Genomic DNA, 12,678 nt, shown 5'->3' on the forward strand with positions numbered 1-12,678 from the left:
TTTGCCAATCTGACTTGGGTGACACCATGCATCACTGTACTTCTGATGAGCATTTTCATCATCACTAATGACTCTGAGCATTTTTCATGTGTTTAGATTCCTCTTCTATAAATCTCTTGGTCATTCTTGTATTGTTTCATTTTCTATTGAAGTTTATTTCTCTTGTTGATTTATATACTCTTTTTATATATATTTACAGTATGTGATTCATCATACATTGTTGTATTTACCTTTTGGGAGGTAGATTTTGAAAACATTTTCTCTCCACCTGTATCATGTTTATCCCACCTTCCGTCCCCCTCTCTATCCATCCTTCTCTTCCTGTCTTCCTTCCTTTCTACTGTTGCTTTTCTTTCTTTCTCTTTTTTCTTCCTTCCTTTTTTCCTCCTCCATCCTTCCTCCCTCCTTTTTTTCCTCCCTCCTTTTCTTCCTTCCTTCTTTCTTTCTTTCGGTACAAAACTTTAATTTTAATGTAGCAACATGTATTTTTTGCCTTTCTGATTTTTGGTCTTTGTCTGAGATACCCTTTCCCAGACTGATACCATAAAGGTATTCTTCTTTTCTGGTAAGCATTATCCAGTCTCTTAGTCAAGTTTAGGACAATACTCAATCTGGAATTGATTAAGGCATTGTATGAGACAGAGAGCTGACTCTATTGTATTGTGTACAAATGGATAGCTACTTGTCCTCCACAGCATTTATTGAGCAGTCCGTCTTTCCCCATTGTTTGTACTAGCTCATGGTTCTATGCATATATGAATCAGTCAGCTAACTGTCTAATCTGTGCCTCCATTTCTGCACCAGTATAGCTCTGCCTGAAGTCTTCCAGCTCCATGTCTCATACCCAGTGGCACAAAAGTTCCCCTCTTGATGGACTTCAGGAAAGTTCCTTTGGCCATTTGTGGTCCTTGACTGTCCCGTGTGGGTTTTAGACTACACTTACCTGTTTCCATTAAGTCCTCTGGATTTAAAATAAAACTATAGTGAATTCTATCAAAAGCTCTTTCACTAACATAGTTTTTGGCTTGGTTTTATTTTCTCTTAACTTTAAATTTACTCAAAAACTTTCTGATCATATACAGGGCACTTCAAAAGCTTGTGAAAATCAGAATTAAAAGGAACGTTTATTTTCACGGAAAAAGATGTTGAAATCCATGCATATGAGGGCCTTTAAAACATTAATGGAAACTGCACCATGTGAAAAAAACTATGCAAGAATTTCAAAATTTTCTGAATCTTTTAATTCTACTTTCTTGAGTGTTTTGAAGTCCCCTCATATTTCATTATGAACTGTTATAAATTCCTTATATCATTAAGTAGGGTATATTTAAATGAAACGTGTAAACAGATGTTATCTCCATGTTTCCTTTGGGTAAGTAAAGTGCTTGTACATATAATGATTTTGGTAGCTTTAGGATCTTGTATATTTCTGATTATCAGTTTCAAAGAATAGTAAAACAAATATAGAGATAAATAAAATATATACATACAGGCCAATTTAATCTATACTAATCCCCAAAGAGGAAAGGCCTTGTTTGGGTTGGGGTAAAGAGATAATTTATCGAAGTTTCCATATTCATTTATTTTCTCGTGTACTGAGTACTGAAGGGTATTTTGTTTTTCATTGACCAAATTCCTATTATCACTGAAATGCCATGTGAAACATGAGCATAGGCAGGCAGTTTTTAGCCAACTGGTAGAATTATTCCACTTCTTCCACTTTCATTACTCTAACATCAAGCTAAATTCATATGGCATATATCTTGTGTGAACATTGCTCCAAATAGCATCACTTTCCTTTGCATTAAAAGTGTGTCACCTCTTTGCAGTACTCAGAGCAGTCATTATCTCTAAGAGTTGTACTCCACATTAAGATAATACCTCACAGCCTGGAGATTTCAAAGCACCTTTTATCTCATTTTCACTCTGCTTCTGAGAAGCATAAGTGTAGGTCCCATTTCATAGATGGTGAAGTTCAGGTACCAAAAATTGAAGGATGTTTTCCATTTCCTCCATAATAGCCTTACAGAGTCAAAGGAAGCACAGATTTGGCAGTCATGTGGTTAGCTGTAACCCCTGTGGACAACCCAACCGTGTAATGCATGCTGAAAGAGCTAAGGGTGTCACAGGAAGCCTGTTTGTGCATCAAATTGCTTATGTGACTACCAAAATCAACTTTCCTATTGTGTCTCAGACCCAGCCTAGACCAGCACACAGTGGCTTTGGGACCACCAGGCTTCTAGTCTCAAAAGCTTGAGAACTGCTCATTTCTCAGCTTTTCCAAAGAGGGTTCCAGAGGACATAGATTTTTAGGAATGTTGATAGATAATATTCACAATTGGATTCCTTGGCCAAAAATTCTGAAAAGAAAATTAGAGTGTACCAAATTTCTTTATTGCAGAATTTACAAGAGCCCTTACTGTATCATTGTTAAGCTCCAAAATAAATAGAAGTTACAACAGTCTCAATTTTTTTGATAATTCTTTTTTAAAACAAATGTATTTATCTACTTCTATAAAGAGAACAGATCTCATGTATTTCAAATACAGAGTTTTAAGAACATAACATTATTTCCTATAGGTCCTCCCTCCCTCCCTCCTACTCTCTCTCCTTCCTTTCTTACTTTTCTTTTAATTTTTGGTATGACATACTTTCAATTTATTTTATAATCACAAACTTGATAATTCTTTTGATTATAAAACAGAAGTCACAGAACTCATTAATTCTCGGAATCATTGCTCAGTGAATTTTAAACAAACACCTAATTTGAAAGCTTTTTTCATAAATGATATGGAAGAATTGCTAAGAAACGCTTACTTGAATAGTATACTATTTAAGAAAACACTGGTACATTTATGTAACATTAAAGTACCTCAGTTAGGAACAGCTGGTCCTTTCCACATGTTTGGGTGCATCTGAGAAGCTCTGGATCTTCTCAAAGCCCACCTATTTCAATAAAGAAGGCCAGGAGATAGGCTGTCATTCTTCAGATGGCAAGGAACTTGAATTAGCAAGCCAAAATGTTGGAAACTCCTCCCCATCCTCATCTTTTCAGACCATCTCCCAGCTCCTTGCTTTGATCAGCTTAGAGGTACTGACAAGGTACAGACTCCCGTGGACCCTCATTGCTGATCTCCTTACTCATTACCAAGTGCTCTACCCATGATATGGAATGGGAATGAGACAATGGGACATGCAGTTTGCAACCCCAGCCAGCTTTTCTGGGGGTGCTGAACTATACATACATGTGAGTATCCATCCTTTCCCAGAAAGCTTTCAGCCTGAAATCTCTGCTGGAGGGGTAAATAAAGTACACAATGATGTTCTAGCTCATGAATTCTCACTCTACGATGCCATTGACTGTGATTCCCCATGCCAGAACTATTTCTGGGAATCTCTGGGAAGTTTCAAGCCAAATGTGCCACCTCAGAGTTGTCTTCAGAATGCAACAGAGTGCCAAATCCATTCTGGATGAGAGGGCGGCTCAACTTGAATAGAGCCTCCTGGGTGACCACAGAGACATGAGCATTTCCTCAGCCATGTCGATGGTGCAGTGACATGGAATGGGCAGAGACTTTCACACAAACAAGGTACAAACTCTGGACCTGTCCCCCAGGAACCATGCAGACATTGGCAAGTTACTCAAGACTCCAGGACTCAGTTATCTTATCTTAAAATAGTGAATGATATTCATTCATAGGACTGTTGAGTTTATTAAATGAGATGATGTAGTTACACAGAGTTGTGGCTCAATCAGTTGCACCTATGTGAATAGTTTGGAACCTATTAAATATTCATAGTTTTTTCTCATAAATTATTAATAAAAGCTGAACTCTTCCCACAGAACTTCAGATAAGTTAAAAAAAAAAAAGGTGAGGATTCTATAGAATTTAAAATTATCAAAATTGGCAGCTTGCATCAAAACTTGAGGCTTGGGGACTTATTAACAAAGAGACAAGTGAATTATGGAATCTTATTTTTTTCTGTCTCACATTGTAGATGCTAATAGACAACAGAAGGTTTCAAAACATACGGAGATGGAAGTAAACAGGCTCAAGATAGTCTCTCCCACAGGTTGGAGACTGATCCCTGGATGTATCAGAGGCAAAAAGCACCTTCTAAAAGCACCTTCATTTTCAGGCTACAGGTAGGTGAGTGCATTCCTGTGATGGATTTCATCAAATTCTATACAGCTGGAAGTGGGCAGGCCTGTTGCAGACCTGGCTAGTGTCAAGGGTCTGCGTTGTGGTGGAGCAGGCAGGAGAGGCGCTCTGCCTGTGTGCCCTTTCATATCCTGCACTGCTAGGAATGACGCTCCTGCAGGGCAGGTCACGAGGTGTTGATAATCCTCTGGAATAATTTGCAGTCTTCTAGGAACTAGAAGGCTGATTGGATAATTACAGTGCTTACAATGTGGTGATATATATACTTGTTACCATCTGAGAAAGAAGCAGTTTAGATGAAAATTGTGTTCGTTTCCCATTGCTGATAAATTACCACTCAGTGGATAAAACAATGCAAACTTACTCTTTTCCAAGTTCTGGAGACCAGAAGTCCAAGATGAGTCTTACAGCACTAAAATCACAGTATCCATAAGGCTGGTTCTTTCTTCTGGTCCTGGAGAAAAAAATTGTTCCATGCTTCTTCCAGCTTTGTATGGTTGTTGGCATGCTTTGGCTTGTGGCTACATCACTCTCATCTCGACTTCCATCTTCCCATTGCTTTCTCCTCTCCTGTGTCCTTCTGTTTCCTTCATATAAAGATACTTGTGATTACCTGGGTCCAGCCTGGATAATCTGGAGTAATCTCTTCATCTCAAGAACTTTAATGTGAACACATCTACAAAGACTCTTATGCCATGAAAGGCAACATTCACTGGGTCCAGCAATTACAACTTAGATATCTTTGGGGACCACAATTCAGCCTGTGATAGTGATAGGTCATGTATGGGAACTCTGTCTTCAGTGGGTTGAGGGCACCTGTAATGCCCAGTAGTGTCAGGGCCGGACCATGTCCCCAGATTCCTGAAGACTTCCAGTCACTGACTCCCTTTTCTGGTATTCATGAAACGCTCAGAAGAGCCATCCATTCCCTGGAGAAATGGACCTCCAGCTCTATAATTAGCACCTTCACAGAAAGTAGATTATGTCCGTCAAGGCCCTCAGCTCTATTCCAAATATCTTTCATATCTCCCGGTCTCTGACTGACAGGCCATCTAGGCCTCTGGTGAATATCTGATTAATTTGGAGATATTTTAACCTACATCCCAAATAGTTTTTTTTTTTCCTGAAGATTTTTATCACTCTCAACTAAGCCTAAAAGTTTGCTAAGCTAGCAAAGTTCTTTTGCTTTCCTAACAGTGAGCAGGTAACTGAAGGACAGACATCCATTGCACTGCAGACTTTCATGCATCTGCCCAGGTACTTACACCTGATGAGATGGGAAATTTATAGACTAAAAGTGGGGCAATGGACAAGATCTGGCCAATGAATGTCTCTGGAGCAAATGAGGGACAAGGGAAAAACAGACACATAATGTTTTCTAAATAGCATGGGCACATTTTATGGTATTGAAATTCGTTGATTTATTACACAAAATTCATGGGGAATGACAACTCCCCTAAAGCTGGGATGAGAACATTCATGAGGAAAAAAAAAAAACACTTTTCATTTGCACAAACATTCCTTAGATGCAGAAATGATGTGAGCATTTGGACTACAAAGTCCTTAGAACATTGGATGTTGGCAGGAACTTCAAGGGACTAGTTCTATTTTTTTCCATATTTCTAGTAACATCTTAGTACTACATAATTATCTACACCCTCCCTGGCCTATAGGGTGTTTTTTATTGATTTGTTTGAAAGTCAGAGTTACAGAGAGTGAGAGGGAAAGAGAGAGAGAGAAGTTTTCCATGTGCTAGTTCACTCCCCAAATGGTCACAATGGCTGGTGCTGGGTCAGGCAGTAGCCAGGGGCCCGGAACTCTCCCACGTGCAGACAGGTGCCCGAGCACTCAGGCCATCTTCTGCTGATTTCTCATGTGGATCGGAAGTGGAGCAACTCCACATCAAACCGGTGTTCATGTGGAATGCTGGTGTCAAACTTAAGCTGCTCCCCAACAACGATGTACCAAAACCTATAGGTTTAATACAGCTTCCGGCTCAGTTGAGATGGAAAGTTGCCTTTTAGTGGCTGAGAAAGCATGGATGTAAAAGCATGACAGATCTGCATCTAAGTATTGTTATTCCTAGGAAAGTCTGAGAGTCTTAGTGGCTTTCCTGACATTAGCCCCAAAGCTGGGAGCTGCAGCCCCATGGGTTGTAAAAGTGCTGCCAGACTCCTTCTACTCTGTCCTTATAAGAGCTCTCAGATTGTGAGGTTAACCCTTTTGTCTGGCTTCAGCTACCCCTTCCCTATCATATATCATCAACACATGAAATCGGCATAGTCCTCTCTGGTGCATGCTCTAAAGGTATGTCAGGGGCACCAAACATCAGGATGGTAGCCATTCAATATCTCATCACTTCCATTGGTTCCAGCCACCTACTACTCCAGGACTTATCCACCACCTGGAACTACTCCATCTCCGAAAACTTAAACTCCAGTCACCAACTCTCTAACCCACATCCTCCTCTTTTTGATGCTCCCTACAATGAGCAGCCTTTTGGCCACATTTTCTTACCTCCTCAGTTCTCATCCATGATTCTGCTGCTATATCTTACCAGCTCCTGTGTCATTCCTTCCCTGCCCTTCCACCACACACTGAATCTTTCCATAATCCACTTTTCTTCCAACGGGGCTGCTGTGGGGCTGAAGAGATCCCTGTGCCCTCCTCTTCCACTGAATCCCAAGGTCCATCACTAGTTCTTCTATTTGTTTTTTGCCTGTTTCTCTCCTTCCCTTCTGTGACTGATGTTTCAGTCCTTTATTGCAGCCCTCAGTCAGTCCTCAGAACATCAGTTCCCATCTCAACAGGACAACTGGGGTCATCAGGTGCTAAATATCTGTCCCTCACCTTCGTGGGCCCATTTAACCCCATTTTGTGAAGGGTGTTACAATTATATTCTCTGTCTCTCATAACTTCCACCTCTTCACAGCCACTGGTAATTTTCTCACACCCTACAATGGTCTCGTCCATTAATACAAAATCAAAGAGGAAGTACATTTTTTGCATTTTTTCTACTCAAGAAATATTTCCTGGGAGCCTATGGCCACCATGACAGGCCCAAGAAAACTCATAGGCAAACAAAGCAGACATGATCTATAACATTCACGGAACTTGGGGTCCAGTGAAGGAGACAACATGGAATCAATAAAAAATAAGTCTGTCACTACAGATTTTAAAAAACTACAAAAAGAAAATCAATTTGTCAAGCAAGCACACGTCAGGAGCTAGCTCTTAAGCCTGCAGGTAAGTAGGTTTTTCTGGCCCAGTATATGTTTAGGAGGACAAGGAACAGTAATGAGAACTGGCTTACTCACTTAATAGCTGATCCTCTCTTAGTTTTGAGTTCTGCTCTCCCCACACATTTCTTCACTTTGGAATATATTTTTAGAATAGTCTGGGTTTCTACATCCTTGGTTAACTCTTGTTCTCCTTGACCCCCTGTAGTGGCCTCTCTTTCAGGGCTGTCTCCAGGTTGCTGTTACCATGATCATCAATGAACATAAAGGACATGTCCTAGTCTGTGTGAAAATGAAAATGCATTAATAAGACTTGTGCTAATTATCTTCAGTAAGGGTTCAGTAAACCCTTATGGCTAGGGTTTACACTCATAACATCTCTTTCTCATTAAATTAGAAATGAAAAATAGGCTATGTAACCATAAGTATATAGATTTTTTAGATCACAAAATAATAGTATGTTAAGAATTTCATACTTAATGTGACAATCTCAATGGAATAGACATAGCTAGAAAAATATGAATCATCAAAATTGACTCAAAAAGAGACAAAAACTTGATTTAAAATGTAACCATGTGGGAGCAGGCATTTAACCTAAGCTGTTTAAGACATTGTGTTAGATGCCTGCATCCCATATTGGAGTTTAGAGTTCTGCCTTTCTCCATCCCCATCCACCTTCACATTTCCTCTCTTGGGAGGCTCTCTTTAGAATAGTCTGTGTCTGATTCCCACTGCTGGCTCCTGCCTGCGGCTTCATGCTAATGAAAACCCTGGGAAACTGGTGATGGTTCAAATAATTGGGACCCTGACACCGGCATGGGAGACTGGATTGCATTCCCAGCTCTCAGTTTTGGCCATTGTATGCATTTGGGGAGTGAACCAGCAGATTCATTCATATTTCTCTCTCTGTCTCTCTCTCTCTCTCTCTCTCTCTCTCTCTCTCTGTCTCTGACTCTCTCTCTCTCTCTCTCTCTCTCTCAATGGAGTCCTCCAAGAATTCCCTCTGGTGGTTTTACATTACTCTTTTTTCCACAAATTCAAGGAATCATTAATTCCTGTGCTGTAAGCTGCGGAGTCTGTATGATGCTACTTAGTAGCATAACCACCAACTCCATGTGGCGCATCTGAATCGAGATGTTCTGGAAAACACAGGTTCCAAAACCTTAGATTGGAAAATGAATATAAACATTTCATTAAATTTTTACATCGATTACATATTGAAAAGATAATGTTTATGTTTGGGTGATTTAAATATATTAATGTAACCTTACCTATTTCTTTTTGCTTTTTGCATGTGGCTATTAAAGAATGTAAGTTACCCAAGTGGCTTGTATTATATTTTTTATTGGACAGTGCTTTTAGAAGAAAGGACATGGGACAAATCCTTGTGGATAACTTGAATAAAAGTCAGAGTAAAATTGGCAATAATATTAGTGACATGTAGCATTTATTGTGATTTTATGTAGCATTTTATTGTGAGCACTCTGACAAATATGCTACATAAATTATCTGGCATCTGAGCTCAGAATGACATCATAGGGCAGGGAACTCCTGTATTTTTCATCAGCGTTACTGTGCCCTCACCCAGGCCACACAGCCAGTGTATGACAGGTTTGCCACACACTGTGACTTCAGCTACCTCGACGCCTTCCCCATCTCCATCCACCAGGAAAGAATAAGGAGAGAACATGTACAGCATCACTTTCTTTAAATCATGAGACGTAATTTGTGAACTGCTTTTGCTGTTGGACTTTAAGCCCATATGTTCATGTTCTGGGGTCAACTCCTGGCCATCACAAGAGGCTGGTGCCACATTGTCAACCAGACTCTTAGGAACATAACGTAGGATGAGTGTCTCAAAGGCTGAAGAAAGATGCAGAAATGCCCCCAGGGCCAGCCAGGCCACAAGCAGGGGCTGGTGGTTTGACCATTTGGTTTCTATTTGCATTCCCTCTGTGCTCCTTGACAGGAATAGGCCTTTTCAAATGGGCTTAGCTCTCCAAATCCACTCAAAATGTCACAAAATTAAATGAATGGTTTCTTAGACACCATGGGGAGTAGAAACCCAATAGCAAAACACTAATGGTTTCCTTTGCAGGAAGCCCCTTTGAGGATAAAAGAATTCATCTAAGAGTCAGATCCCTTCCTGGCTGGCCTGTCCGCCTGCCACATGACAAGCGGTGGGGAAAGTCAATAGCACCCTCGCCCCACTCCACCTGTGATCCTGGAGAACAAGAGGAAGCCAATCCTGATCCTGTGATTTCAATTATAGGGAGGTGAAGAATTATTTGATATTTGAGCTTGCTAAAGGCGCCCATTCCTTCTGCTCCAAAGATCTTTCCTGCTACACTGAACAAAAGAGGAGAAAGAAGTTGAGATGCATATTGAGGCGAAGAGGGGGTGGAAAAGAAAGCCAGCCCAGCAGGCAGAGAGCTGATGACAAAGCAGACAAAAGGAAGAAGTTCTTAAGATTCTTTCTAAGAATGGAATTTCTATTGTGCTGGCTCCTTTATTAGGGCGTCTCTCACCCTCTCCCCTGTTCCGTGTCTCTCAGACCCAGAAGTAGGTTTGGAGTTTTGAATCCACATCGATAGCACAGAGTTGGTTGTTAGCGAAGGCAACATCACCTCAGCCTTGTGTCTGGGTGACAGACTCAGTGTGGCAGCCTCCACTAGGGCTCGGGCTCGGCCACTGGCAGCCGTCCACCTGGGGTTCCTGGGAGCAGTGTTCTCCTTTTCAACCAAGGAGAGAGGCAGCCCTGCATTGGCGGCAGCCTTGCTGAGAGAAGATTTCTCATCAGGAGGAGGCAGAGTGTGCACTGACCTTGGGGCCCCAGAGAGTGGGACTCACTCTGAGTTCTGGGTGTCTCAAGCTGAGCAAGCTATCCAAGCTTTCTGAGACACAGTTTCCTCATCTGGAGAGTGCAGGAAAGTAAAATGTAGCCGACAGGGTTATGCGGGGCTAAGAGAAAACTCAAGTAAGTCACTTACCTGAGATTACCGCTTTGAGTCTCTAGCAGTCAGTTCCCCTCTGCATGAAGAGTCATCGCCAACCAGGCTTTTGCAAGAGTAAAATCCCCTATTCTGCACAAGATCCGATCATAGCATACAAAACTATGATGAAATGTTTGTCTCCATGCGGTGCTGAGACAGGGAGGCAGGGGATGACTGATCCACCGGGAATGCTTCCTGTTATCTCAAGGCCTATTGCTTTAGCTCTGTCAGGAGTCATCTAAGCATATCTTCAAGCTGTGTCTATTCAATACAAATATTGCATCATTCTCCAGCAGTCAAGGAGGATGACTTCAGGATACACAGTGGCTGAGAAAAATCATCTCCATTTCACATTTCTGCTGTCTGGCATGGTTACCGCTTTGCACTTTGCACACTACAGTGCAAAGATGTGTAACTGCAATATAAACATTACCTAATCGGAAATGATAATATTTAACATAGGAGCACATGAAGGGTAGTTAGTGATGTAAAAGCTTTGACATGTTTGTTCTAAAAATCAAGTTATACCACCTCCCCGTCACATGTTGTACATTTAGTCTTCATCTAGGCTGTGTACTTGCCAAAAACCAGAACCAGAACTCTGTCCAACATCCACGCATTTCCTTCAGCATCTGCTACTTTGTGTGGCAAAGTGATTGCCTAATTAACATTTGTAGCACTGATTGATTAAATAAAAAACAAGATCCCTCTGTCTTGAGGCTACACAGTCTGAAATTGAGCATGACTTCTCTTTACTGTTTGGAGACCACACACTCATGCTAATACTTTAAGCTCTATCTTTGTGGAACAGCTCTACCAAAAGAGGCACATTAGGAACTGGGAGCTGGACCCTTCCACTACACCATACTTCATCTCCCTGTATCACCTCTGCACCAATACGTGTGATCTTCTGTCAAGAATCAGCTAGGGCCACGTTGTGGCACAGCAGGCTAGACTGGCTCTTGCCATGCTGGAATACCACATCAGAGTGCTGGTTTGAGTCCCTGCTAATGTAATGGGGAAGGCAGTGAATGAAGGTCCAAGTGCTAGGGCTCCTGTGGGAGACCTGGGTGGATTTCCTTGCTTCAAGGTTTGGCCTAGCCCAATCCTGGCTGTTGAAGCCATTTGGAGAGTAAAGCAGCAGATGGAAGTCCTCTCTGTCTGTCTCTTCCTCTCTGATGCTCTGCCTTTCAAATAAATAGATAATATCTTTAGTAAAGAATATACTATAAAGTTAAGTGAAAAAGGATCTTGGTTAAAAAAAAAAAGCAGGACATATATCGGGAGAGGGAGGAGAAGGAGGGGTGGGAGGGCAAGTATGGCGGGAAAAATTACCATGTTCTTAATGTTGTATTTATGAAATGCATGCAAATAAAAAAAGAATATACTGAACGAAACTCAAACCCACAGGCAGCACACCTAGGCTGGCAGCACTTGGCTGCAACCTCACAAGCAGGTGCCAGGTAGTCCCTGGGGATTATTGTCAGAAGTTCATGGAAATATCAAGGAGCTTCCAAAATCCAGGGAGCTGTATGATGAGGGAGCCGAGGCAGGTTTCGCAGCAGGAGGTGCTTGGCCCTTGATACCAGCCTCCACTGAGCTGAGTTGGCCTGAATTTCAGGAGTGGGCTTACACAGCCAACCTCTCACAGGACTGCATTCATGTGAGGTCAATGGCAGACCCATTTGCCAGTGGCTAACCTTCCCAGGCCACTGGATCTGATTGTGCATGAAAGTTGCCCTGTCCTGCCCAGTTATTAAAGGCTCTCTCGAGACCATGGTGGGTAGAAGTGAAGAGGAAGGGAGAGCTCTGATGACGTCCAGGAGCTGTCAGTGCACCCCCCACTTCTCATGTCCAACTGTCAGCACCTATTGTGCCTTCTCTGCTGCCTGGTCCCACTCTGCCCACCGCAGAAGGAGGTTGGAAGTGCCAGAGGATCAGCCAGCTCTCATCCAGCAGCCCCTGCCAGCATTGACTCAGGGGAGGTGAGGTAACTCTCCCTATCAGATGGAGCCATTGTGAATCATTTGATTTACACTGGCTCCCAGACTTGCCAGTGGGACTAAGCAACAATGTTTCCTGAGTTCATCTTTCAAATAAACCACATGCACTCAAATCCTTGATGCAGATCTGTTTCTTACAGATCAGTACAGAGTAAACCTCTTTGGTTGAAAAATTCTTCAAAAAATGACCACATGGAAAATGATGAAGGTTCTGGATGTCTGTTAGGGTGCTTCCAGGATGTTCATGCAAACAAGTTAAAAGGGTAAGATTCCTCCAGTG

The 12,678-nt window shown here is 41.9% G+C and overlaps 2 long non-coding RNA genes across 5 annotated transcripts in view; one reads left to right on the top strand and one right to left on the bottom strand.

Moving 5' to 3' along the window:
• Positions 1-4,102, top strand: part of LOC133750085 (uncharacterized) — a 469,371-nt gene extending 465,269 nt beyond the window's left edge. Inside the window, exon 5 of the long non-coding RNA XR_009864640.1 lies at positions 4,000-4,102. This is a non-coding gene — a long non-coding RNA (uncharacterized LOC133750085). The remainder of the gene's footprint in view (positions 1-3,999) is intronic.
• Positions 1-10,526, bottom strand: part of LOC133750084 (uncharacterized) — a 49,723-nt gene extending 39,197 nt beyond the window's left edge. For all 4 annotated transcript variants that reach the window (XR_009864639.1, XR_009864638.1, XR_009864636.1 and 1 more), the window contains exons 1-3: positions 10,393-10,526; positions 4,528-4,750; positions 2,873-2,946 (exon numbers count right to left, since the gene is read on the bottom strand). This is a non-coding gene — a long non-coding RNA (uncharacterized LOC133750084). The remainder of the gene's footprint in view (positions 1-2,872; positions 2,947-4,527; positions 4,751-10,392) is intronic.
• Between the last annotated feature and the right edge of the window lie 2,152 nt (positions 10,527-12,678).

This window comes from Lepus europaeus, chromosome 20 (assembly GCF_033115175.1).
Source record: "Lepus europaeus isolate LE1 chromosome 20, mLepTim1.pri, whole genome shotgun sequence".
NCBI classification, from domain to species: Eukaryota; Metazoa; Chordata; class Mammalia; order Lagomorpha; family Leporidae; genus Lepus; species Lepus europaeus.